Source organism: Ceratotherium simum, chromosome 13 (assembly GCF_057802395.1).
Source record: "Ceratotherium simum simum isolate JZ-2026a chromosome 13, ASM5780239v1, whole genome shotgun sequence".
NCBI classification, from domain to species: Eukaryota; Metazoa; Chordata; class Mammalia; order Perissodactyla; family Rhinocerotidae; genus Ceratotherium; species Ceratotherium simum.
This window is the reverse complement of record NC_141912.1, coordinates 61,647,842-61,674,407: the sequence shown is the minus strand read 5'-3', so window position 1 is coordinate 61,674,407 and position 26,566 is coordinate 61,647,842. Positions and strand designations below refer to the sequence as shown.

The window sequence follows — 26,566 nt, the reverse complement described above, 5'->3', positions numbered from 1 at the left end:
CAACCCAGCTACCCAGTGGGCAACAGGAGCTCAATCCCTCTGGAAATTCTAGAAATGGTGTAAAATATATCCTCAGAATTATCCCTGCAAAAAGGTGAGATGATTAAAGTATTTATAGGTCAAATCCCAAGAGCCTTTACTTGTGCAGGGTGTTACTTCCTCAGTCCCTTTGGCCTGCCTTGTGCATGTCTGTTAAACATCGTTTAGCTGAATGTAGAAGAACAAATTAGTACCATTGTTTCTTCATAACTGGAGGCATTATGCATATAGTGCTGTGGATGAAATATGTAATTATATGATTTCTGCTTCGTTATAGGTGCACTTTTATTTTATTTTTTTCTTTTTGAATATTACTAGCATCTTATTTTCTATGGTATTCTGAATTTTTAATGACATCTATGTATATAGGTTTTATTTTTTCAATCATTTCTTGTTGCTTTCTTATTCTTATAAGAAGCATCATGCTAAGCACTTGAATTTTAAGACTCAAAACTCTCATTATTTTTCCAATTTATTTTTTCTTTCCTTTGCTGTCTCCATCACTTCCAAAGTTGATGTGTGTTGGATATGGACACTGTATGTCTAATTTTTTACCTCCTACTTCCTATCTTTAATGTTTTTTTCTATGCTCAGGAAGATTTGTTTTAACCTTATATTCTATAGGTGAAAATGAATTTTTATTTTTAAAATTAATTTTAATATTAAATTATTATTCTAATATTTAATAGGAAATACTGTTTCCTATTATCTGAATCTTTTCTTTTATGTGGCAACCAGTTCTTTCTTTATATCTGCAAAATCTTCCCAAATATATTAGAAGGCATTTATTAGAGTTTTTTTACATTATCTTCAATTGTCTGAATTAGCTCACTGTCTTCTAGGAACAGATCTTTGGTTTGTATATATTTGTGCTCCTCTTTAACGTCTTCTATGTTTTTCTCAGTACATTGGTGAACCTTGGTTATTATTCACATTTGCAATACCAAGACTGCATGGGAGCCTCTGCATCGACAGAGAACGTCAACTGACCAGCTGCACTTTGGGGTGTGTGTGGGTGAATTGCACGTTATTCCTGGGTATCCTTACATGCCCCACAATCCACATTAGCTATAGTGGTTCTCCCAAAGCCTTTGTTTCATTTGTCTAGAGAATATTCCGCCGGTTTTGTGCCTCTAAAAAACACTTGGTAGTTAGTGGCTCTGAGTGTGAAACTATGGAAGAGGCTGTAGGAAAGAAGAGAAGGAGACTAAATCTTTTTTACATGCAGAGTTTCAAACGGTCACAGAGAAAACCAAGATGCCATACCTGGGCCTGTAAGGCTGAAAATTTCTCTATCCATGGTCCTACTGGACGGCTCAGCTTCGTCTGCAGCTCAAGGATCTGGGAAGACTACAACTTCTTACGTTTCATAAATCGATATTTGTTTACATCCTTAGTATATTCTAGAAATGTATTGAAATCCCTCATATTACCTTCCTCATTGTGATTTTATGTATTCTTTAATTTTTCACTATTATTTTAAAGTAGTCTGTTGAATGTGACTGACTGTGGGGGAGGTAGCCAGGTGAATATCACTTTTCATTTTGGATTTCCCAAGGAGAAATATTAGTATCTGGCAGGAAAGTTTGCATTACACAGTTGTGAAGCCTGGTTTTATTTATTCATATGCATAGCTGAACTATATAATCACAAACATAACTTTTTAAAAGAGATGTTCAAAATATTTGTTTTGTTATGGGCTTGATTTGAATTTTATATTTGTCAATTTTTCTTTAAAAGATATGTTTATTGCTCTTCAACTCCCACAGTAATAGTAAGAATTTATAATAACTGTGAATTTTATCTTAGACTGTCCCTCTGTGACATTTCATTCCATGATATATAAATTAAAGTAACCATAAACTCTCCTTTTGAATTATTGTGCTGCTAAGATTTATGTATCATTGAAGTATACTCGTGATGCATCTAGAGATGTCTTTGTATCCTGGGAAATAAAACAAAGGGCTTGTTTGTCTTCTAATTAATGGGATCCAGAAAACTTAACATTTAAACACTCTTCTTGAACATAATTTCATTTTTATCTAAATAATATATTTTAAAATTAATATAACATTATTCACAGATAGAAAAAATTAAAAATAAAAACTATAATTTTGGTAACAAGTTTAGTTAATTATAGCCAAAAAAGGAACAAGATTGTTTTTATTAGTCTCTATGAAAAAAACATTTATTTTCTCAAAATTATTTCCCTTGGTCAAACATTCCAAAAACACATCATTGCTTTTAAGTACTATGTGTTTTCAAGGAATGATATTTCACAATTATGAAGGAATCATTGTTATCAAGAATCACGTTTTAATATAGTTCAAATAAAGTTATAAATGTATTGTCTGATTAGATGTTAATCCCATATATTCTTTTTGAATCTTTGTTCTTCTTTGTATTTGGTCCAGAAACGGAAACTAGCAGTTACTTCCAAATAGGGCATCTTTCTCTTGTCTTTTCCCAATAAGATACCTTTGTTCCGAGAAGGACATTTTGGACAGATTTTGAACTAGTATCTAGTTCATGTTTCAGCATTCCACCAGGATATGCTGATGTAAGACTATGGGTGTAAACGTCGAAGAAACTTGTATGTGCATCTTTTCTCTCCAAAGATTTATGAAGATGGACTAGGTTAACCTGACCTCTTTGAGTCATAGTTTGTACATTCAAACTTGAGTGAATAATTTATACATCATGGTTTGTTTTGAGAATTAAAGGACCCCAGTCTAAACACACGGTATATGCAAAATGAATTCTAGTTAGTTCTCCTACCCATTGCTATTTGTTTGCTGTTTTATTTTTTTAAACGGTTTAAGTTGTATTTTCCCATCTCAGTTCTGCAAGTTTTAAAATGAGAAAAACAAAACATAAGAAAACTAGATTTAAAGTTAGAAGAACTGGGCTCATATTTCAGCACCGTTTTTTCACATTAGGTGAGATTGCAAGGCAAGGCCTGTGGCCTCTTTGATATTTAGATTTCTCACATGTATGACAATTTTTATAATATTCAACCACTGCACTGTTGTTAGAATTAAATAAGAAACTTTACTGATAAAGTTTAAAAATGTGCACCTTCACAGTGAACAATAACTTTAGGTACATACATATAGGCTGCACAGGAAAAAGTCTTTGCCTTTAGTGGATTAAAATTATAAAATATTATATACGCTGGAAATGTTCATATTATAGGGAAGAAAAATATATAGAAATCCTTTAAATGTTATTTACAATCTAATTGAAATTATATTTTAATTTCTCACTCTATTTTGTTCATAGCATGCTTTTCCTTTCTAGCCAATTCCTCTTGGTAGTAATAAAAATAGATAAGAATAGTCTGATCTAAAATAGTTTTACGCCATAAATAAGTCATTTCATTATATATTAAGCAACTTCTATGTTCCATACCTGTTCTGGATAATATTCTACAAACTTTTCTAGGCATGTGTATGCTAGAATGAAAAGCAGACATGATGTTCATTCTCAGAGATTCTATACTTTTTCTAGAAACGGATATCTAAAAACAGATATTTAACAATTTCTAGATATATATATGTATGCACATCTGTGTCTAGATATGTATATATGTGTGTGTATATATACACTTCTAGATAAAGGCATGTATATATACATATGTCTTTAAAAATAATTTGTTATAATTATGAGTTATATAAATGGAAAATATACAGGGCTATGAAATTACATAACATGAAAAACCGGTTCCATATGAGGAGACCAAGAACTCCGTACACAGAGAAGTGAAGGTTTAAGCTGAGAGCAGAAGGACCAGCAGGATTGAGAGAGGGTGTGGGGAGTGAGTGGGAGAAAGAAAGTTCCTTCTTGTAGTGGAAAAAGCATCTCTAGGGAAAAAGAAGTCTATAGATCCCTCCCCCCATGACTGTTGCTATGGCAACATTAGCAAACCAGACTGCAGTGTCCTAGTTCACAGGAGCGAGTCTTCAATATTATCATATCATATCCATTATTACAATCAAGAGCTAATTAGTACCACTTATATTTGAACACCATGCCAGGTGCTATGGAATGAAAAAGCATAGAACACAGTGCCTAGCCTCAAAATATTTGTAAATTATAAAATATTTGGAAATCATATTTTACAAAAACACAATTCAGATAATATGTGTCATGTGCTAAGAGATTGATACTTGAAAAAATTTAGAAGGAAGGGAAAGTTAGAGATAAAATGGGATGAGTATAGAGGGATTTATGAAGATACCATTTGGTTAGAATTAAAGATTCATGCAAGGAATAACAAAAGCTGATCATTAAAAAGGCAGTTAACAGTCTTGACTATCTAGCCACGTATCTTGGGCTCTATGCTGCAGTCAGTGACAAGCCACTGAAGGTTTTAATCTAGAGTGCGTTCCACAGGCCATGGTGGAGGAAAAATATTCACTGATTTATAGAGACCACTCAATCAGCAACACCGGTCTACAACTAGGTCAACTTTATACAAAACAAAAGTCTTTTTTCAACATACTCCCAATATGGTACGGTGAAATTATTCTTAACTAGGTGATCTATTGTTTACATACAATCGATAATTCTACATAGTAATGAACGTGACTATCGCACAGAGATTTACCAGCATCATGTACTTTATGTGGTACTTGGTTGAAGTTCTACCATTTATTGTTTATTTCAAAACATCTAATCTTCTATCACAACTGGAAAAAATGGAAGTAAGAGAACAATTAGGGCTTATTCTCAGGTCCAAGTTAGTGAAAGGCCATAAAGATAGACCCCCACCACCTGTCATTCATTGGTACCCCCAGCATCCTCAGAGTTATTTGGCTTTACTTGAGGTCATGATAATATAATTTTTTCTCTTCTTTTCTAGATTTGAACACATTGCCCTGTGATATAATCATAAAATAATGTATTTTAGTATACAACTTTGGGGTTATATGCAGGGTTCTAATTTTGTTGATAGCCATTGGCATGGCAGATTAGCAGGTAAGGGGACAAAAAAAAAGCAATATTAAAAATTAAAAGGCAAAGTTACCTGGAAGAAGACAATTTCTTTCACCATTTTTCTGATTATTACCTATTATTTAAGTTGAATAACCTGGTAGATTAACACGCAAATGCTTAACTTTAATCTCTACAAAAGAAAAAAAATGAAAGAATCACAGGAAAATCTAAAAATAAAATCATAATTTTCTCTGTGAAACTTGCAAGTCAATATTGGCGATATGAAGACACTCTAATTTTGAGTGGAAGGGGTTTGGATGTATTTTTAATATTATATTCTGTTCAAAAGGAAAGAAAAAATAAAATCTTTCACTTGGTCACATAGAGATACAGTTTTTTGTTGTTAGTTTTGTTTTGTTTTTTCACAGAACATTTGTCTTTCGAAGAACTCAGGCAGTGGAGAGAACCTCACAAGTGTATATAACAATGGATGATTTGACAATTATCGGTTACATGTGCTGTGCGTTCTTCAGGAGGCATAATATAAAACTTAGTTCTATGTCTCCCTATTTTACAATAAAGACAAAGTAAAATAAGGTACACTAAATAAGAAAATCCAGAAAAGTGTGACTGTGAAACAACATATAATAGGTGTTATAACACGGTGTACAGTCCTTGTTATATGTAACAATATATGAATTTCTTTTTCGTGTTTTAAATCATTTAAGTGACACTCACTTAAACGACTTAGTCATTTCCTTGAAGGAGTCAGTGTAAATTAAAATTAGAATAGCAGTATACAACTTTTATTGATATGATGAATGAAAATATGAAAAATATACCTGTAGGCAAAAGCAAAGCAAAATGAATACAATAGACTCTAGTTAAAGATTACGTATAAACACACATTTAACATTTATCCCACCTATAGCATATACTAGAAAATCTTTACCAGCAACTATTCATGCTAAAATAACTAATATTATTTTAAACAACAAAATTAAATCTTTAAAGTATTTTATTTGTTCAACATGAATACAAGTCCAGATCCTTGAATCGGTAGTTTTATCTTTTAAATAAAACTTTTAAAACCTTCCAACACTTCACTGTTCCTTTAAGTAATTATTTCTGTTCCAGACCACTTTTACAGCATCACACTACTAAATATCAGTATTTCTGATTTTGTGAGTATTTGTAAAATTTAGTTATAGGCAAATGCACAAAAAAGAATGTACTGATGGATGAATTTTCATAAAGTAAACATATCTATACAACACCACATCTATACAGCTACCAGCATCCAAGAAGAGGCCCTCACACTCTTCCCCCTTCCAAATAAGTTTCTACCTCCTACCAGAACATGAAAGAGAGGTCAGGGGAAGCTTCGGGAAGTTTCCAGGCCAAGAAGAAAACAACTACCATGAAGTCAAGCAACAAGGGAAGGAGAGATCTCCCCACCTGAATTAAAAGTTTATTTTAAGAAATACTAATAGGAAGATAAGTAGAAAAGGGTCAGATTAGGTAACTCAGAAATTCACGCAAAACTGTTCAGTTTTTATGCAATTGAACTCAAATATGTTGTGATCCTTCAAGTACTCACATCCTTGAAAAGTTATTTTGTTCTCTAATCTCATTGAAATGAATTATAACTGCAAAACACTTTCAAGTCAATCTTCTTAAATATCAACCATTCTACCCTACATCGAGTGTAGGAGTAGCCTATGTACAAGGAAGAAACACAGGAGATGTTGAGATTCAAAATATCACCTTGTCTAAATCAGGAGAAAAGTCTTATCTTCACCTCATTTTGTGTATCATTGTGGTAAAGTTCAGTCTAATACAGACTAGTCAGTACTAGACCCCGAGTTTACTCCAGAGAGCAGAAGCCACCATTGTTTCGTTGCTGTTGTTGTTGTTTTGTTTATTTATTTGTGGGTTTGGATTTTTGTTTGTTTGTTTTTTCCCTTTTTAAAAATATTTTTTTCAGGAGGAAGTGAAACTGTGAAACAGGGCTGTGGAGGAAGTAGGAGAGGGGGACGAGCAGAGCCCTGCAGAGCGCAGTGGGCCTCTTATGGTGCCCAGGTATTTCTCCGAGAAGGAGTGCTAGGTGTCAGGAGCCACAGTGAACAGTGTGCACTAAAATGATGGTAGCTAACGTGTTCTATTGTGGAGTGAGTCATTTTATTATAAATCTTCCCCCCTCAATGCACAACTCTGTAGCTGATGTGGATAAAATATTTCTGTGCTTGTGAATTTATGCCTATGCATACCAGAGAACTGATAAAATCAGAGTCTTCATAAATATGGCATATCTTGACAACCACTCAAGCTCTTTCATTTTTCTATTGTATCTGTGTATATGTTTTTAAAATGATCATTAAAACCTATAATACATCTATTGAATTAAAGATTGGAGATAAGACACTTAGATGTATATTCTTACTGAATAGAGATTTCAAAATGTCAGTTAAGCAACCAAACCAAAACAAGATAAAAACCTGCCTTCTCTTCCCACAACCTCTCCCCCTTCAACCTGCTCCATCCCCGTTTAAAGTCTCTTTCTTTTCTCTTTGGCGTAGAAGCTGGAGTAAGCAAGATACCGTCTTATTATGTGTGTTTGTAAATAGCTTTTGTAATATTTATTAGAGTCTTTTGAACTCATTTTTCTAGAGACATAATTTTTCATTACATTTCAGGCACAAGCAAAGTTCCTCCTTCCAGATAAAATAGAAATCAAATATGTAAACATTTCAACTCTGTGCTTTTTCATTAAAATATGGATAGGTGTTCTCAAGATTAAACTTTATTTTAGCATGGTCAATCTTTGATTTGAAAACCTGCCCCCTTTAACAAATTTATGCTTTACTAAAATTAAAAATTATTCAAAAGAAACAAATCAACTTTAAAGATATCATGTATCTTAAAAATCTACTGAACCAAAAGAAATAACATAAGAAAGGGATATTTCATTAGCACCTGGCAAAGCAGTAATCTGGCAGAATAACCACATTCTCTTGTAGGAATCACACACCACTTCTGCATCCTAAGGAAGTCTTTGTTCAATGTTTCATTATTTGGGGTATGCAAATAACTATGCTAGATAAAATTTTGAAGATTTCCTAATTTTATGAATATATACATATATATTCATATATGTATACAATAAGATTATATATATTTCTATATATATAAAAAAGTCTAAATATTTTTAAATATCTATATTAATTTTAGCTTAATTAAATTTTGTATTCCATTATTTTGTATGTTAAAATAAAATTTTTACAAAATCAAAATTCATATTTAAAGTCTTCAAATTGTTTACAAAAAATGAGATATTTCCCCCCTTTCACATCAAGTTTACCATTCAGAGACACATTTAGCAACAGAAAAGTAGTTCACATTTCAAAAAAAGTTTTGACACTAAAAATTCAAAAGAAAGATCATTGTCCATGTATTCAACATTAAAAATTTTTGAGTTCAAAGATGATGTTTTTAGTGTTTTTTGGTGTCTAGAAAGGTAATAATGATACGTTTGCCCATCCATTTCATTCTTTTGGCAATATTGCTAGGTAAATTCTTTATGCTTTTCCCTCTGCATGGTGCATAACCATAAAAATCTAAAACTGCAGAGTGATCTTAATCATCAATGGAAAAAATTATGTTTGCTCTGTGAACTTAAAAAATTTTTGTGAAAACATTATTACTATTTGTTATGAATGTATAATAAAATGAAAAAAGAGTAAAACTAATATTTACTTAGTACACTGTAATTTAAAATATAAGAAATATTGAGAATTAAGTGTTTTGTTTCTTTGTGAAAACTTATGACAAGCAGTTTCAACAGGGTTCTTCTTCTCATTGTGTAAGTTATGATATGGAGAGAGCTTCACTTCTATGTCTTAATGAATTGTTCCACTCCTTTCTAAGTTTGGATTAGCTTCCAGCATTTTATTCTTTGTGACTTCAATGTCAAGAATTATCTTGGAGAGTTCTTTTAATGTAAAAATTTTGCCCGTGTCGTGTTCTCTGTTCTCTGAGATATCGTTGCCCTTTTGGTCACAAACACCTGCCTTGACTAATCCTTGGAATCTGGTTGAAAATCTCACAGCAGCCACCTTATCTGCGTTAACAGCTTAAGCAGATAGCTTGACATTAATCAGTGTATTCTGTGTTCTGAAATGATGAAACCAGTCTTTGCTGGCAGTTAAAAAAGATTCTCTTTCAGTCTCTTCGTAATTCCCAATTTTATTCACCTTAGCAGCTAACTTCAATGCTTTGGCCAAGATTGTAGCCAAAGAGATAGATTGGAATTTTTCTCTTTTATTATGGAAGTATTTACTCCAAAGTAGAAGTAAACACTACTTTTCAACCATAAACTAAAACGTATCAAGGATACTTTCTCCTGTTTTTGTATTCCTCAGACTTTTTCAATACAGTTCATACTTTAACTTCATGCAGGCATAGATCAAGTCCTATATTTGCTTTGCTGTTGCCATTTTAAAATCACAAGAGTTATCACTATAAAAGGAGGAAGCAATACAACTACATGCTTTGCTGTCTGTGTATGAACTGAACCACAGATGCACAGGGATCATTCTCCAAGAGAATTTGAAAGAAGTGACCTGACTAGTTACTGGTAATGATGGGCATCTATAATTTACATAATGATTTGTGGAGTAAAGATCTGGCAGTCCATGTTTTATGCAATTATTTGTGGTTAATATACCCTGGTAAAAGAAATTTGAACCCTGTTGTTGGAGGATTGGTGTTATTTAACTAAACTGTGGTACCTAAAATTCATGCACACCAGGGTCATGCCAAATGATGAATGCTTTACGTAAGATATTATAACTCATCTCTATAAAATTTGTAATCTATAGAGCACAAAGGTAAGCAAATTATTAAACGTAAAATAGTTCATTAAGTTTTACTAAAGAAGTATATACAATGTATTATTGGAGTCCATAAGAGAAAGGGGATACTAGGAATGCCAAAGAAGGTTTGCTAAATGATAAAGAATGTGATGTTTGATGAGAGCTTAGAAAATAAATGGCACAATAGCATCAAACATTTCTATATCCAACTTTAAACATTGCTTAGAGCAATAGCAAAGTACCCTTTTTGTAGATGTTTCTAACATTGCACTGTTAATAACTAGATAAGGAGAAACATGTAATGAAGATATCTGGGAGATGCCAAAAGAGTCAGAAATTGAGTGGCCAGGATTTGAAGGAAAAGATGTACCTTGAGGTGAATCCAGATTTCTCCATTGCTTTTTCCCTGAAGAAATTTACCAATATATAAAGATAAGGGCTGTGAGCCTATGAGGTTAGTTGAAAGAGGTGGCAAGTGGTTATACCCCAAAATGTGTTTTCCCATAGTCTCACATGGTTGGAAGAGAATAATTGAGTTCAGGGCCACACCAAGTCTGGACCCTTTGGTGTACATGCCAGTTGGGGCCCTGGGAGAGGTGTGCTCTTGATGTGCTGCTCCGGGAGTAGTTAAATCAAAAACCTAACAGGTGATTATAACCTAGCTTTAAACAACTAATTCCAAAAAAAAAAAAAAAATTAAGTTATCGCTTGTGCTCTAACTGGCAGCCAAATTAAAAAACAAAATCCACTTCAGGAAAAAATGACACCAGCCAGAGCCTACGATATAGTGACAAATGTTTTATTCATAACATATTGCACCAAAATCGAATTTGCACGTCATAGGACAAGAACAAATGACTAAAAACCAAGAGATGGAATATGAATAGACAGTTGAATTCAGACACTCACTTAAAACAAATGTGATTATTAAGTACACAAAAACATTTTTAATTCATAGAGAATTTCATTGGGAAACTACAATTTAAAAAATAACCAAACGCACGTCTGTTTTTAGCTTTGGAATATCAAGAGTTGGGTAGAGTGTCACTCTCATCTGTAAAATAAGAAACAAATGGAGAAACTGCAAAGTAACTTTTCATGAACCCATCAAAAAATTGAGGTCAAAGGGCAAATAATCAACCCACAATGTGGAGAGTGATCGACACCTTTAGAGAGCAATGGGGATTGAACAGGTGTTTAGCTGGGGCCGATGCTGCTGAACACCATATAAGCACATAGGAAGATCAAACTAGCAACTTTAAATGACTGCTGAAGACTGAGCATGGGCTTGCTTGACAGCGTGAAACCCCGAAGACACAGAAGCCTCTGAAAGTCAGAGCAACGACAGACTTCAAAGCTGGTAATCATAACAGCAAAATTTTGCAAATGAAGCCAAACTCCTGACCAGATTAAGATATGTCTCACACTAAATGCCAACTGGGAGAAAAGTTGTACAAGTCTCCAAACAAATGTATATTTTTCACCTCAGTGTCTAATATCCTACAAAACTTGCCCAGGTTTCAAAAAATAAATAAAATAAAATATAAAGTAAGTTAAAAGGTAAGAAAAACACAGAATCTGAAACAACAGAGCAATCATTCAAATCAGACGCAGAAATGACATGTTGGAACTATCAGAGGGGGAATTTAAAATAATCATGATAATTATATTAAAGGTTACAAGGTAAACAACATACAAGCTCAGATAGTTAACTTCATCAGAGGGACAGAAACTATAAGAATCAAATGTAAATACTGAAAATACCACAACAGAACTGAAAAAAACTCCTTTGACAGGCTCATCCATAGACTACAGAGCCAAGGAAATAGTCAGTGAATATGAAAATAGGTCCAGAGACTACACAAACTGAATGCGAAGAGAAAAAAACAGAGTAAAGAAAACACAGAAAAGAACATCCAACAGCTGTTGGCCCATGTCAGACCATAACACTACGTGTAATTGGAATCTCAGAATAAGAGAAAGAGTAAATTGGGAAAAAGACATACTTGAAGAAATGATAGTTGAGACTTAACCAAAATTAGTGACAAGCAGAATATCACAGATCCAAGAATCTCAAGGACACCAAGCATGATAAATACCAAGACCTAAAACAAACAAACAAGATAAGAAAACCATATACATTGATACACATGATATTCCAACTACTGAAAACCTGAAACAAAGAGAAAATCTTGAAGGTAGCCAAGAGTAAAATCACATCTACCCTGCTGTCTTGACATGAGTACAGCCATGTTTGGCCGCTCCATTGACCTACAGCCACCAGCACACAAAGAAATATAAAGCTGCTTTCTGTGTGGTGGGAACTGGCCTTTTTTCCGGGAGCTGGCCTTTCTCCCATGGAGATAGTTGCAATTTGTAACATTTCAACGTCCTTTGGACGTCACAGCCTGGGGCAGACTGGCCATCTGTGCTGGGCTGGGACGATAACCAAGGAAAACAATGCACATAGACAACTGCCTGGCTGGGACGATAGCCAGGAGACTCAGTGCATGTATGTCACTGATAACCATTTGTGCCTGGGAGCACTGAATTCTTGCTCTGTGAACTCTGTAACTGCTTACTCTGGCAACTACCAATGCTATATAAACTGCTGGAGATTGAGGCCTGGTGAGAGTCTCACCTGTGGAGGGGACGCCCTGCCCAGGACCTCTGATGATTGGATTCCCGCCCAGCCATGTTAATTGAAAGGACTCTCCCTGGCAGTGGGGCATGGATGTTGTGAGTAACCGATCTGATGTGTTCTCTTTTTGGTCAACCTGGTGTTTCTCTTTCTGGTTGATTTGTGTCATTTCCCTTCAGTCGGTGTGGATGTTTTCCCTTTCCAGTCCAGCTGCCGTTTTTCCCTCTTAATATTTGACCTATTAGGATCTGTTTGTGGACTAACGCCTTTGTTATCCTCTATATAATAAAATATACCTTCAGTCCATTTGTTTGGAGTGGAAAGTTTCTTTTACATCTCCAATCGAATCCCCAAACCTCTCAAAACACCTGCAGAGGAACAAAGACAGTGATTACAATAGACTTCCTGTCTAAAGACAGGCATGTAAGAAGACAATGGAGCGACAGCTTTAAAAACATTGAAAAATATGTCCAAACAGAATTCTCCATCTAGCAAAAAATATATTTTAAAATTGAAGGGAAACAAAGATTTTTCTCAAACAAATAAACACTTGGGGAATTCATTCCCACCAGACCTACTCTACAGGGAATGCAAAGGACATTTTAGGACAGAAAATTTTGCATAAGTCAGAAACTTGAATGTTTGCAAAGAAATAAGGGGTGACAGAAATGGAAAATTGAAGGTAAGACGTAATTTTTTTCCCATTTTGATTGCTGCAAAATATGTGTAACTGTGTAAACAAATGATTATAACCATGCATCGTGTATTTATAAGCAAATGTTAAATAAAATGTGACAATAATGGCACAAGAGATGGGAAAGAGAAATTGAGAGTATGCTTTTAGAATGTCTTTACACTACATATGAAGCACCGTGATATTATCTGAACATGCACTTCATGCCTGAAACAGAATTTTAATTCATGTAAAATGTGAACTCGTGAAGACAGAAATGTAACAGTGAAAAAGAAATGTACTCATATATACCTAGGTTCCCTAGGCAACCTGGATTCTTACATTCAAGGGAAACTTAGTTATTCCCAAACTATGCTATAATTATAAATTACTTCTTATCACATTTATAATCTGTCTTCCATAATTATGTAACATTTAGGAAGCAAATGTTCATTAAGAAAAAGAAATATATCAAAGAAAGGACATGTCGTCACGATTTAAATCACGGCATTGTGCTAAGGAATTAAATTTTATGAAGAAATAAATTCAATGATGTTAGCTTTTTTTTTTTTTTTATTTTGTTCATTACATAAATAGGAGGAAACACATATTGGACAGACCTGGCCAACATGGCAAAACAAAAGGAGTTTGTTATTCTCGTGGTCCCCCTTCACAATTTGCCTCTGGTGCCTTCAAGCATTCTCCAGATGGGCTTTTCCCCATACTCTTCTCCTAAACCACCTGAGTTTGCATGGACACAAAGTAAATAGAATGTATTTAGGCGTGTATGTGTGGGCTTGGGGCATTGAATTAAACACACCTTCATCCTTGTAATGAATATAATCCATCCTCCTTGCAAATAAAGACAAAGAGCACACATTGACTATTTTTCTATTGGTCTCTTGAGGCTCTATTCACTTATAGTCTATAACTTTGTCCATTTTCATTCACAGTGTCTTTTTTTCCTGATATGCTTAAAGAATTGCCATCATCCTGTTTGTCTGCTGATCAGAGTTAAAATACGTTGTGGCCAGCCTGGCGTCATAGTGGTTAAGTTCGCCCACTCCACTTCAGCTGCCTGGGGTTCTCAGGCCCGGATCCCAGGTGCAGACCTGCACACCACTCATCAAGCCATGCTGTGGCAGCGACCCACATACAAAATAGAGGGGGAGGGGCAGAGATGTTAGCTCAGGGCCAATCTTCCTCACCAAAAAAAAAAAAAAATAGTTAACATCACTGATATTATTTCTATATAAAGTTCAACTTCATTTTTTAGTTTAAATAAATTGAATAAATATTTTTAAAAAATGAAATAAAATATTTCAGAGTTCCACCCTTGTCTTTTTCTGTTTAACATAGAGATATACTATTTTTTTCTCTAATGTGAATGTAACATAGATTTTGGAGGAGTAGCTAATTAATCAGATGATGTAATTATCATTCAATATTATCCTTTTAATCTAGAATGAGAGCTTGAAATTTGTAAAATTAAGCTACTTAAATAGAAAAAGAGACAAATTTGACTCTAGTCCATATGGAAAGGGCCAATATAAGTCAACAGTGGAATATGATACCTAAACAGTAAATGTGAAATAAGGCTAGAATAACGGAAACCAAGAACTGAAATCATGAATGATGATTCATTTGCTAAAATTCAAAGAGCCTTGTGGACACCCATGCACTTTGTACGTGATTAGAATTTAAAGTGTGAACAAGGCCTAGACACCAGAGAACTTTCAGTGTGACAAGTATGGTCTGGGAGACAAATTTGTAAAAAAAAAAAATCAATTCCTCAGTACAATGCAATGGGTACATTTTGAGGTCACTGTTTCAAATATTCTATTACCAGTAATATATTTTTGATAACATTATTCTTAGCGAACATTTGATTTCTAAATATTAAACGATTATATTCTCTTGTACAACTGAAGTACATTTTGTGTGCCTTTATAGAGAATGCTTTCCAGTGGCAGTACTGCCAGGCTATAGGTTTGGAGGATTAACTGAAAAGCGCAAATCAATTATTTAAAAGCATACAAACATAATATAAATACAGTAGCAATTAAACATGGTAGTTTATAAGTTATTGATGACAGCTCAGTTTAGGGAAAATTTAAAAGAACTGTGTTTATTATCTGAGGACTCATCAATTTTTCATAATTTTTGAATTTAGAATGAACCTAAAATAGCATAAACTTGTTAAAAGCTCATTATTTTCAATAAGAACTGAGTGAACTAAGTTAGTTTTAATAGACTCACTATCAAATTTTCTTTACTCTCATTTTAAGGTAGTCTTTAAATAAACACATGGAATTTTTGGAACCACAGCTAATTTTTTTTCAACTTTAGCAGAATCTCCAAAGTGAGAATCACCAAAGGCAAGAGAAGGGTTTCAACTATTGAGTCAGAAGATTTGAGTGGCCCCAAATCTCAGAAGCCAATTTAATTCATGTTGTGCAATTATTAACATCCTCTTTCTTCTGTCATATCTACAAATCGACGATTGAGAGGTAAATTGCCATCTAGCTGTAGTTTTTAGACCTAAAACCCCAAAGTCCAGAAACTACAAATGACTACTTTAAATGATTGCTCTCTAATAGACATCAGTCTTATTATGATAGAAAATTTTAAGGCTGATTTAAACTGTTTTCTTCTTAATAATGGGTGTTATTTGAGTGTTTAAGATTATAGTTTTATCATTTGTATTTTTTGTTCTTTACTTAGACAATTTATTGCTTTTATTCATTTTCCTTTTTTTTTTTTTTTTGTGAGGAAGATTGTCTCTGAGCTGACACCTGTTGCCAATCTTCCTCTTTTTGCCAAGGAAGATTAGCCCTGAGCTAACATCTGTGCCCATCTTCCTCTAATTTTTGTATGTGGGACACCGCCACAGCATGGCTTGATGAGCGGTGCATATGTCCACACTGGGGATTTGAACCTACGAACCCCGGGCTGCTGAAGTGGAGCATGCAAACCTAACCACTACGCCACCTGGGAGCCCCTCATTTCCCTTTTTAAATAGTTTCCTGTGTTTGCTTTGATTATTTTAAAAATACTGTTTAAGAGTTGGCTAACAGAAAGAGATATTAGAAAACAAGCCATTATGAGCATAGCTTGTTTCACAAATGGTGATATTTTGACCAACAGAGATTACTCTTAATATCACGTGACAAGGGAAGTTTCAGTACCTGTCTGAGCTCTAAGTCAGTCTATTGAGCTTATCTTTGTCAAATAACTTTCAAAGTATGTACCATCCAAGTATAATAGGGATTGCATAAACACACAGAGAAGCAAGAACTCCGTCATCTTTGAAAGAGTTTCTTGCTTAGGTCTGCATTAATTTACAAGCAGTATGGACCAATATGGGTCATATCTGTGGAGACTATTAACTAATTAATTCAGAGAATCTTTCTCTAAAACAGAAAGACGAAAAAATTTCTAATTGTGTGGCTACAAATCTCTGCCCAAACTTCTAAATTTATAAAAGGAAGGATTTCACTTCTCTATTTGATGGACTGAATGAAAACCAACACCTACAAAACTTAGCATCCTCCACTAGATCCCTTCTTACTCATTACACAGCAAGAATGTTTCTGTTATTTAAAGGAGAAATTACCGGAGCTTGTCAGCAGAACATTGAACTAGCATTGGCCGGTAATAATCTAGACTCTGACCCACGCAATCTTACTTATCAGAAAAAGGAAACTAAGAAGGACTTTTAAGTCATGCCTTCTTAATGAGAACCATGAATTGCTTCCACTCAGTATTAGATTCACATTTTCCAAATAAACTAATGATATTTTTCATTTTGTTAATTAAGGAGATTTTGCATTTTTATGCTTATTAACATTCTGAATCGTGTTACAATGATCAAACTAAAATATTTCACTGCTAATAAATAAGGAAACCTTCACCCTCCCAGCTACTGCATGTACTGTGTATTTTCCCTTTCTCTCCTTCTTGTGGGTGTTTTTTTTTTAATCTTTTTGGTAAGTGTCTGGGTATGTGTTCATCTCACCTTTTAGATTCGATGACTGCCACCATTTTCCTGTTTCATAAGGTTTATATCTGCCTGTTGAACACCTGCACGATACTTTCTAATTGCACATTAACAAGAGAGGCCAGATACTCTTGAATGACTTTGCTGGGGTCTACCTTTATTCCATCTATTTGTATCCATTCTGCCTCTCCATGAGACTTTTTAAACTAACGGGAGACCATGATAAAATGCTTGCATGGGTATTCAAAGAAGAGAAAGGAAGGGAGGAGGGGGAGGCGATGGAGAAGGAGAGGGGAAGGAAGGAGCAGGGAAAGAGGAAGGGGAAGAAAATGTTCTAAAATTGCTCTCCTTGGCATGTCAGGGTCACCATAGGCTAAAATAATCTCCCAAGGTGATGCGATGATACCAAATCCTCATCAAATTCAAGACACTTGCTAAGTCAATACTTTTATCTCATTTATCCAGTAGTTTTGTTTTGTTTTGTTTTTTGTGAGGAAGATTAGCCCTGAGCTAACATCTGTTGCCAATCCTCCTCTTTTTGCTGAGGAAGACTGGCCCTGGGCTAACATCCGTGCTCATCTTCCTCTGCTTTATATGGGACACCGCTACAGCATGGCTTGACAAGCTGAGCATCAGTGCGCACCTGGGATCTGAAACTGCGAACCCCAGGCTGCTGAAGTGGAGCGTGCGCACTTAACTGCTACACCACCAGGCCAGCCCCTCAATAGTTCTTTTTTTAAAGAAGCATATAAAACCTACTGATTCCAGATAATTCCCTAATATTGCATAATATGAAATTACAAAAATAGTTCGGAATTCTTTCTAAGAGAGAATCCCACAAAATAATCCCTAATATTTGATATTAATGTATAATTAGATCACTTTTTCTAGGAAGTAGGCACAATAGGAAATTTATAATAAAGTTGCTTAAATAAAAGTGTTATACTTGCAGGTCTTTCAATTAAATTTGCTCAAACTGATTCAACTCCTGTTAGGTTAAGTGTTCAAAACATTACCCTGTGCAGATCTTCTCAACTCCTCAACAAATGAAATAAAATAGAAAATCCTTGGGCTTTGATTATCTATAAAAAGTTCTTGTAGGAAAGAAGTGTCACATGAAACATCATATAAAAATAGTTCTGCACTGCCTACTTAATTTTTGATCATTGTAATGATCACCTCCTGGTATATCATATTTTCATTTATGTTATTGTTTGTCTACTCAAGTACAATAGAAGGTACATGAGAACAGGGTACTTTGTCTATTTTTCTTCCTAGTATGTACTCCAAGCCTAGAATAGAGTCTGGCCCATAAAAGTGTTTATTAAATATTTGTTAAATGAATTCATGAAAGATAGGCACACCAGTTCCTAACGAGACTATAAAGGCCGACAAGAAGAAGAAATGTAGTGCAGAAATTGACCACAATGTTGCATAGAAAATATTCTCGTAAATTTCAGTTCAGGAATAATTCCTGTTTCTTTGTACAGACCCCTAAAATGAAATATGAGAATGTCATTTGCAGCCTTGGGGTCTTGCAAAGGGAACTGGTTGACATGCAGGGTGTACTGGGAAACCTGTTCAGTTAAGGCTGCCACTAATTACTACCTCTAGACTCTTTTCCCCTCAGTGGGCTTTGCCCCCAAACGTATTTTCCACTAACACGCCCACATCTCACTTTGGCACACAGTAAAAGCAATTACCACATACTCTTCTCTCACTGCTGAGTCCTTATTTAGGTCCTCATGGATGCCGTGTTCAGAGAAGCTCGTTGATTTTCCCACCACGAGGAATTAGGAGTTTATGCCATAGCCCATTCTTATAAACTAGCTCTGTATATCTTGATCATGATAAAAAATTGATAATCATAGAATCCTAAACTCCCAATGGCAAATGGCTTTATTTCTCCCAACAGTGGCAGTTCTACGGGATATATGACTCAGGGACCTAAAGTCTCTTCAGAAAAAATGTGTGATAGAAAGTTAAACTTGGACACCTTGCTTGCTAATCTTCCTTCTAAAGCTTAATATTGTCTGTTATCAGAGAAGAAAAATTTTAGACAATCAATTCTCTCATATCTATGAAGTCATCTACTATTATAATCCAACTCAAGACAAATAAAAGTGGTTTCAAAATTGACACTAATTTCATAAATATGAACCCAACAAACTTCAAAGTATATATTCTTTAATTATGCTATGTATAAATTTTTTAGATATTTACTTCCAATTGACACTTTTTTTTGGCTGCTGGAATTCTCCCATAAGCTTATCATTAATTCTTAATAAAGATCAAAATATTTAACACGGCTCATAAGACCCTACATAGTCTACACTCTACTGACATGTGCATCTCATCTCGCACCGTATCCTTCTTGGTCCCTCGGCTCTAACTACTTAGAGTCACAGTACCTAAGGCACAATCTCTGATGACACATGCTCTTTAGACTTGTTGCTTTTTTTGCCAAAGGTGTTCTTCCCATTTCTTTTCTATTTAACTCATCCTTTCAGGTTTAAAATTCTCATAAACTAAGATGTCTCTCCTTTAAATTCTTTATCAAGATTGTATATATACGTGATTTTATTTATATCTGTATTTATACTAATTTGCTTACTAATTTAAGCAAATACACTAATATTCTAATTAGTAATTCTTACTAATATTGTATTGAGTATCCTGCATTTGCTGGGCACAGTTTTAGGTGTAAAGATACAATGATGGCCAAAAAAGCCTGATACCTCTCCTCATGGTGGTTTGTAGTAGGATCAATAAAGGTTTATCCAAATTTTAATTTTATAAAATCTGAATTGGAAAGATTGCAAATTACTTCTCTATGAGGCACAGCTGTGCTGTGGTTGCCTGTACAAAGGAAATTCTCCCTAATTGAAGTAATAGATTACGAAATTTACAAATTTACAAAATTTGCAAATGTTTGAATGATGCACCAAGGGTTAAGCATGAAAGTGGGAGTGTAATCCTGTGAAAGACTTTGGAATTCAAAGTTAACATTTATAGTTTCAGTTTTATTTCGGGTATATTTTAAGTATGTATCTATGTTCAAGTCATTTAATCATTCTGTACCTAAGTCAAATGGGATTAATTATAACGCCCACCTACAAAGACTTATCAGTCACTTTACAGATGTACATGGAACATCTACTGTGTGTCCAACACTGTCCTTGGAAGAGAAAAATGAGACAAAATTCCCTCTTCTCTCTGAGTTGTCATTATTGTTATGTGTGGTAAAAGTGGAAAATATAAAAAAGTAGTGCCCACATGATAAAATATTATATAAACAGTAGATCTTTTTTCTTAAGTAAGTGGTATTAATATATAGTGTTTTGTTTCTCATCTCTATTTTTTGATTCATATTTATGTACTTCACATCTTTGTCATTGCCATATTTTAAAATTTATTTTTCCCCTTATTTATTAAATACATAACTGAAACTTAACATATCTGTAACTGTGCTAAGTGCTTTTCCTACAGTACTTCATTTAATTTTTAAAACTAAATAGTGGGGTACCTAGTATTATAGCCTCAGTGTACAGATGAGGAAATCAAAGCAAATGGCACTTTAAATCATTTTTCCAAGATCAATCAACAAAGGAATGGTAGAAAAAAGATTTTTCCTCACTCAGACAATTTTAATCCCAGTCTTACGTCTTAACCTTTATGTTAGGTACCCTTTTAATGGTTATTAATTTTAATATACATTATTAATACTGAATAATAATATTGATAATTATATAACTCACACAATTATTTACTATATTTATCCAAGGATTCAGCAATCTTTCTTAAAGGGCTACATATAGTCCCTTTCACATATTTTTCTTTGTTTTGTTTTACAACATCATAAACATAAAAAAACATTTTCAGGGGGCTGGCCAGGTGTCATAGTGGTTAAGTTTGCACACTCTGCTTCGGTGGCCTGGAGTTTGTGGGTTCAGATCCTGGGCATGGACCTACGCATGGCTCATCAAGCCATGCTGTGGAGGTGTCCCACATACAAAATAGAGGAAGATGGGCACAGATGTTAGCTAAGGGCTGGTCTTCCTCAGCAAAGAAAAAAAAACAATTTTCAGTTTAGTGCCACACAAAATCAGGTCAGGCATTTGATCCATGGACCAACATTTAATGATCATAATTAATGTTAATAAAAAATTCTGACTTTTTATTCTAAGCATGCTGCCATTTTTGCAGTAGGTTCTCAACATGTAAAAATTTATTATACAAAATGTTATAAGTGATCTACTAATTACTCTCTCTTCTGTATTTAGAAATATTTATTATATTTTTTAATTATTAGATTCACTAAAGGAGTGAAAAGAAAGAAAATCACACTGAGCATATTTAAGATTTAATGTTTTAAAAATTTTGGTACTTTTAGTATATAAAAGAACATTCCTGGTTCAAGAAAAACTTCAAAATTTTGGCTATTTTGTAGATTAATAAGAAATGTTAATATGAACTAGAGTGAGGTTGTTATTTGAACTAAACACAAAAATCATTCAATTGTCTTTATTTTTACTTCCGTGTTGAATACACAATAATTGTCAACACTTGAAAAAGAGGAGGAAAGATGGCCATGTTAGAAATTTGTTTAACCTGGAGTATCTGCTATCTAAATTTGAAGACTGATGATGAGGATGATGATGGGGATGATGATAGCTTCTCCTGAGGATGTAAAAAGTTGGAAAGAGCATCACTCTCAGCCTAACAATGAGTAAAGTTTGGATAAATAATAAAAGCATAACTTTCCTTAAACCCATCGGAGAGCTGAGGTTGCAGTGTAACCAAGCATCCTAAAAAACAAAGAGGCAGCTCCTCACTTCCTAAGGTTAGAAGGCACATGCACATTGTCACCCCTTTGCAGAACATGGGAGGAAGAGGCTCCAGCTGCCACATGGAGTTGTAGAAATCACATAAAATTTTAACAAATCGGTGAAAGCAGATTAATGTGAAAGTACTCTGGGGTTGTGGTGGGGGACAGACATAGGAGGAGTTCACAATCTAGTAGGCTCTTTCCCACGACCTCCACTGAGTTCTGAGGAGAAACATTGGGAAGATCCTACTTGGGAGACTGAGGCATAGCAAAAGTTAATGGTGGAAAAAGTATGAATTCCTAATTCCATGTCCATACTCTTCCCTCAAATGGAGCTAAAGCCTTTCTCCACTTGGGAAGGGGCAACAAACTCCATCACATGTCACTCCAAAGGCTCAGGTATAGACCCATGTTGCTGGGAAAAAGGGAAGAAAAAATCATCTAAAGCTGGGATGGAGGAGAAAACAGTACGGGACTTCAGGACCCTATAATTATACCATGAGACGTCTCCTCCCTCTAGGAGAGGGCCAGGGAAACCTCTCTTGCTCGAGACCCACCCAATTATAAGGTATAAAACGGTTGATGAAGAGGGATGGTAATACTGAGAAATCCCACCACTGAAGCTGAGGAACTATACTCAGAGGTAGGTAGACAGGGTAAGAGAAAATAAACTCTGCCTCCCCAAATAAGTCCCTAAATAGCCCATGAATCAAGGAAAGAGTCATGATGGGAATTAGAAAATATTTTGAAATCAATGAAGATGAAAATACAGCATATCCAAATTTGTGAACCACAATTAAAGCAGTCCTAAAAGAGAAATCTATAACATTAAATGTTTACATTAGAAAAGAAAGTTGCAAATCAATGACATAGCTAACATCTTAAGAAACTAGAAAAAGAGGAGCAAATTAAACCCAAAGCAAGCAAAAGGAAAGACTTAGAAGTAAGGGCAGAAATCAATGAAATTAAAAACCAAAAAACAATAAAGAAAATTAACGCAACCAAAAGCTCATTTTTTGAAAACAGTAAAAATTTTGATAAACCTATAACTAGATTAATTAAGAAAAAAAGAGAAAATACAGAAATTACCAATATCAGCAATAAAAGAAGAGACATCACTACAGATACTATAGATATTAAAAGGAGAGACTATTATGTCCAAATTTATACTGACAAATTAGACAACTTAGATGAAGTGGACAAATCCCTTGAAAGATACAAATTAGCAAAGTACACTCAGAAAGAAATTGATAATCTTAATAGCCTAAATTTATTTAAAAATTTCAATTCTTAGTTAAAAATATTCCCACAAAAAAATCCTCCTAGCTAAATGGCTTCCGTGGTGAATTCAGTCAAATATTTAAGAGAGAAATTATTCCAACGCTACACAAATTCTTCCAGAATGTAGAAGAGGAGGGAACACCTACTTTATAAAGCCAACATTACGCTGATATCAAAATCAGGGAGAGGAAAAAGAAAAAAATAAAAGAACAACTGCACGCCAATATGCTTTATGAACCTAGACTCACATATCTTCAACAAAAGTATTAGCAAATTAAATCTGGTAATAAATTTAAAAAGTATAACATATTATGATTAAGTGGGCTTTATCCTGGAAATGCATGGTAGGTTCAACACTCAAAAAGACAATAATTTATTTAACCATTTCAACAGGAAGAAAATCTATATAATTGTTTTAATAGTTGGAAAAGAAGTATTTTACAAAATTTAACATACATTAGTACAAAAAAAAACTCTCTAGGCAAATTAGGAACCAAAGTGAACTTCCACAATCTGTTAAAGGATATCTGAGATAAGCCTACCTCTCACAGCATGCTTAATGGTAAAAGAATGAAGGTTCTCCCCTAGTATCAGGGAAAAGTCAAGGATATCCACTTTCACCACTTCTATTCAACATTGTAGGTGGTTTATAGCAACTGCATCAAGGCAAAAAAAAAAAAAAAGAGAGAGAGTTTGATTTCAACATTTTAAAAAATTCTCCTCTACAAAAGACATATTTAAGCAAATAACAGTTAGAGACTAGGAGAAAATAAACACAAAACCTATACCTATATATTATATTTTACATACAGTAAAACTCACTGCACACACACTCATGCAGGTATGCTCACAACTCAGTAATAACAATAAAAAAAATAACCCAATTTAAAAAGTGGGCAAAAGGTTTGAATAGACACTTCACGGAAGATACATGGATGGCATATAAGCACAGGAACAGATACTCAACATCATTAATCATTAAGAAAATGTAGATTAAAACCCCAATTATTTACCTTTACATGCCTATTAGAATTGTCAAATTAAAAAAAAACTGAAAATAGTGGGGCAGAGTCAAGATGGCGGCGTAGGCAGACTCTGAACTCACCTCCTCCCGTGGACACAGCCAATTTACAACTACTCGTGGAAAAATTACTCCTGAGACAGAACTGAAAACTGGATGAGAGGAACTCCTGCAACAACGGACAATCCTAACTGAGGTGGAAGAGGCAGAGACTCCCTTCTGGAGAGAAAAACGCCGCCTTCACAAGCCGCCAGCTTCACGGCCACCGGGAGCAGCTCACAGGTCCGCAGCCTCCCTGGAGGCGCGGGGCCCTGAGCAGGGAGCGCCCCCACTGTGGGCATTTTGTGGACCCAGCACAATCGAGATCAGCGGCATAATATCTGACTGTGCCTGCTACTAAAGCATTGGGGAGTACCCCCAGAAAACCCGGTTCACAAAGAAACTAAAACTGGCTCTTAAATGGCCCGCACACAAACTCACCAGTTCCAGAAAGCATCCTAAAATCACCAGAAAGAAAGGTGCACAGTGCTTTGGCGACAAGAGACTCACCTAATAGGCCCTGAGTGCATCTCGGTGAGGGGTGAGACCTCTCCAGGGACTGGGACATTGGCGGCAGCCATTGTTGTGACCTGGTGTGAGCGTGCTGACACACACGCCATTGGAGTTCTCCCTGAGGCCAGCTAGCCCAGGGTCTGCTCCACCCACTAGAGCACCGATTTAATCCAGCTCAGCCAGGGCAGGCAGCCCACCCTAGAGACTGGCCCCACCCAACAACAAGCCCTCAGGCAACGTGTGGGCCTGCACAGATTGGTGACTGGATTCTCTGCAGCCTGGCAACTGAGCCGACTTGAGCCGGGCAGGGTGTGCACAAGGAGCGGGTGGAGAGTGTGGGGCCGTGGCAGAGTGTGTGGGGCTCCCGCAGTGGAGAGACTGGGTCCGCTTGGGGAGGTCGGGGCACTCACACAGGGCAGGACTGTGTTGACTGTGTGTGTGGACCTGCGGGTAACAGGGCTTGGCAGCTGCGGAAGACTTGTGCTTCTCAAAGACCCACATAGGAGGTTTGCCCCACCTTCCAAAGCCTGAAACAATTGGGTGCTCCTGTGCCTGAGGCCAGCCCCACCCAGCTGCAATCCTCAGAGAGCTGACAAGAGACATAATAGGCTAGAGGCTTGCAGCAATTGTAAGGCCCTGAGCCTAACAACCTGCCACACTGGGGGCCTACTCACTTAAAAGAAATACTGCAACACAAATGTGGTATTAGAACTTACAGCTAACTGTGCTGGGGTGCCCCACACCTGATAAAGAGACTGAAGGGCCCACAACAACTACAAGCAGCTGAGCATTACAACAGCTGGCCAGGAGCATAACTCAGCCTCCCTGGGCGCCTATAGGGAGAGCTAACAGGCCACAATAGAAGGACACACGTAGCTCACATAGGGGCCACCCCTGGAACATTGAGAACTGAGGGAAGCACACTGGAAGCTTCCTAAGGCATCACTGACATAAGGTCACCTATCCAAGAACAGGAGACGTAGCTGACCTACCTAATACATAGACACAAGCACAGGGAAAGAGGCCAAATGAGGAGGCAAAAGAATACATTTCAAGTAAGGGAACAGGACAAAACCCCAGAAAAGGAACTAAGTGAAACACAAATGAGCAACCTACCCGACAGAGAGTTCAAAATAAGAGTGTTAAGGATGCTCACTGATCTGGGGAGAAGAATAGATGAACTCAGTGAGAATGTCAACAAAGAAATGGAAGATATAAAAAAGAACCAATCAGAAATGAAGAATACAATACTGGAAATGAAAAATTCATTAGAGGGACTCAAAAGGAGAGTAGAGGATACAGAAGAACGGATCTGTGAGCTGGAAGAAAGACTAGAAGAAATTACCCAAGATGAACAGGTAAAAGAGAAAAGAATTAAAAAGAGTGAGGACAGTCTAAGGGACCTCTGGGACAACATCAAGCGCACTAACATCCGTGTTATAGGTGTCCCGGAAGGAGAAGAGTGAGACAAGGGGGCAGAGAATCTATTTCAAGAAATAATAGATGAAAACTTCCCTAACCTAAGGAAGGAAACAGACATCCAGGTACAGGAAGCACAGAGAGCCCCAAACAAGATAAACCCAAAGAGGCCCACACCAAGACACATCATAATCAAAATGTCCAGAATTAAAGATAAAGAGAGAATCCTAAAAGCCGCAAGAGAATGTCAAGTCACATACAAAGGAAACCCCATAAGGCTATCAGCTGACTTCTCAGCAG

At 35.6% G+C, this 26,566-nt stretch overlaps 1 long non-coding RNA gene across 5 annotated transcripts in view; it reads right to left on the bottom strand.

The window, feature by feature from the left end:
* Nucleotides 1-24,982, bottom strand: part of LOC147915745 (uncharacterized) — a 145,763-nt gene extending 120,781 nt beyond the window's left edge. For 3 of the 5 annotated variants that reach the window (XR_015554178.1, XR_015554176.1, XR_015554175.1), the window contains exons 1-3: nucleotides 24,845-24,982; nucleotides 23,817-23,930; nucleotides 12,789-12,860 (exon numbers count right to left, since the gene is read on the bottom strand). This is a non-coding gene — a long non-coding RNA (uncharacterized LOC147915745). Of the gene's footprint in view, nucleotides 1-4,185; nucleotides 5,168-9,864; nucleotides 12,861-23,816; nucleotides 23,931-24,844 lie in introns of those variants that run through there. The other 2 variants (XR_015554177.1, XR_015554174.1) reach the window with 2 other exon arrangements.
* Between the last annotated feature and the right edge of the window lie 1,584 nt (nucleotides 24,983-26,566).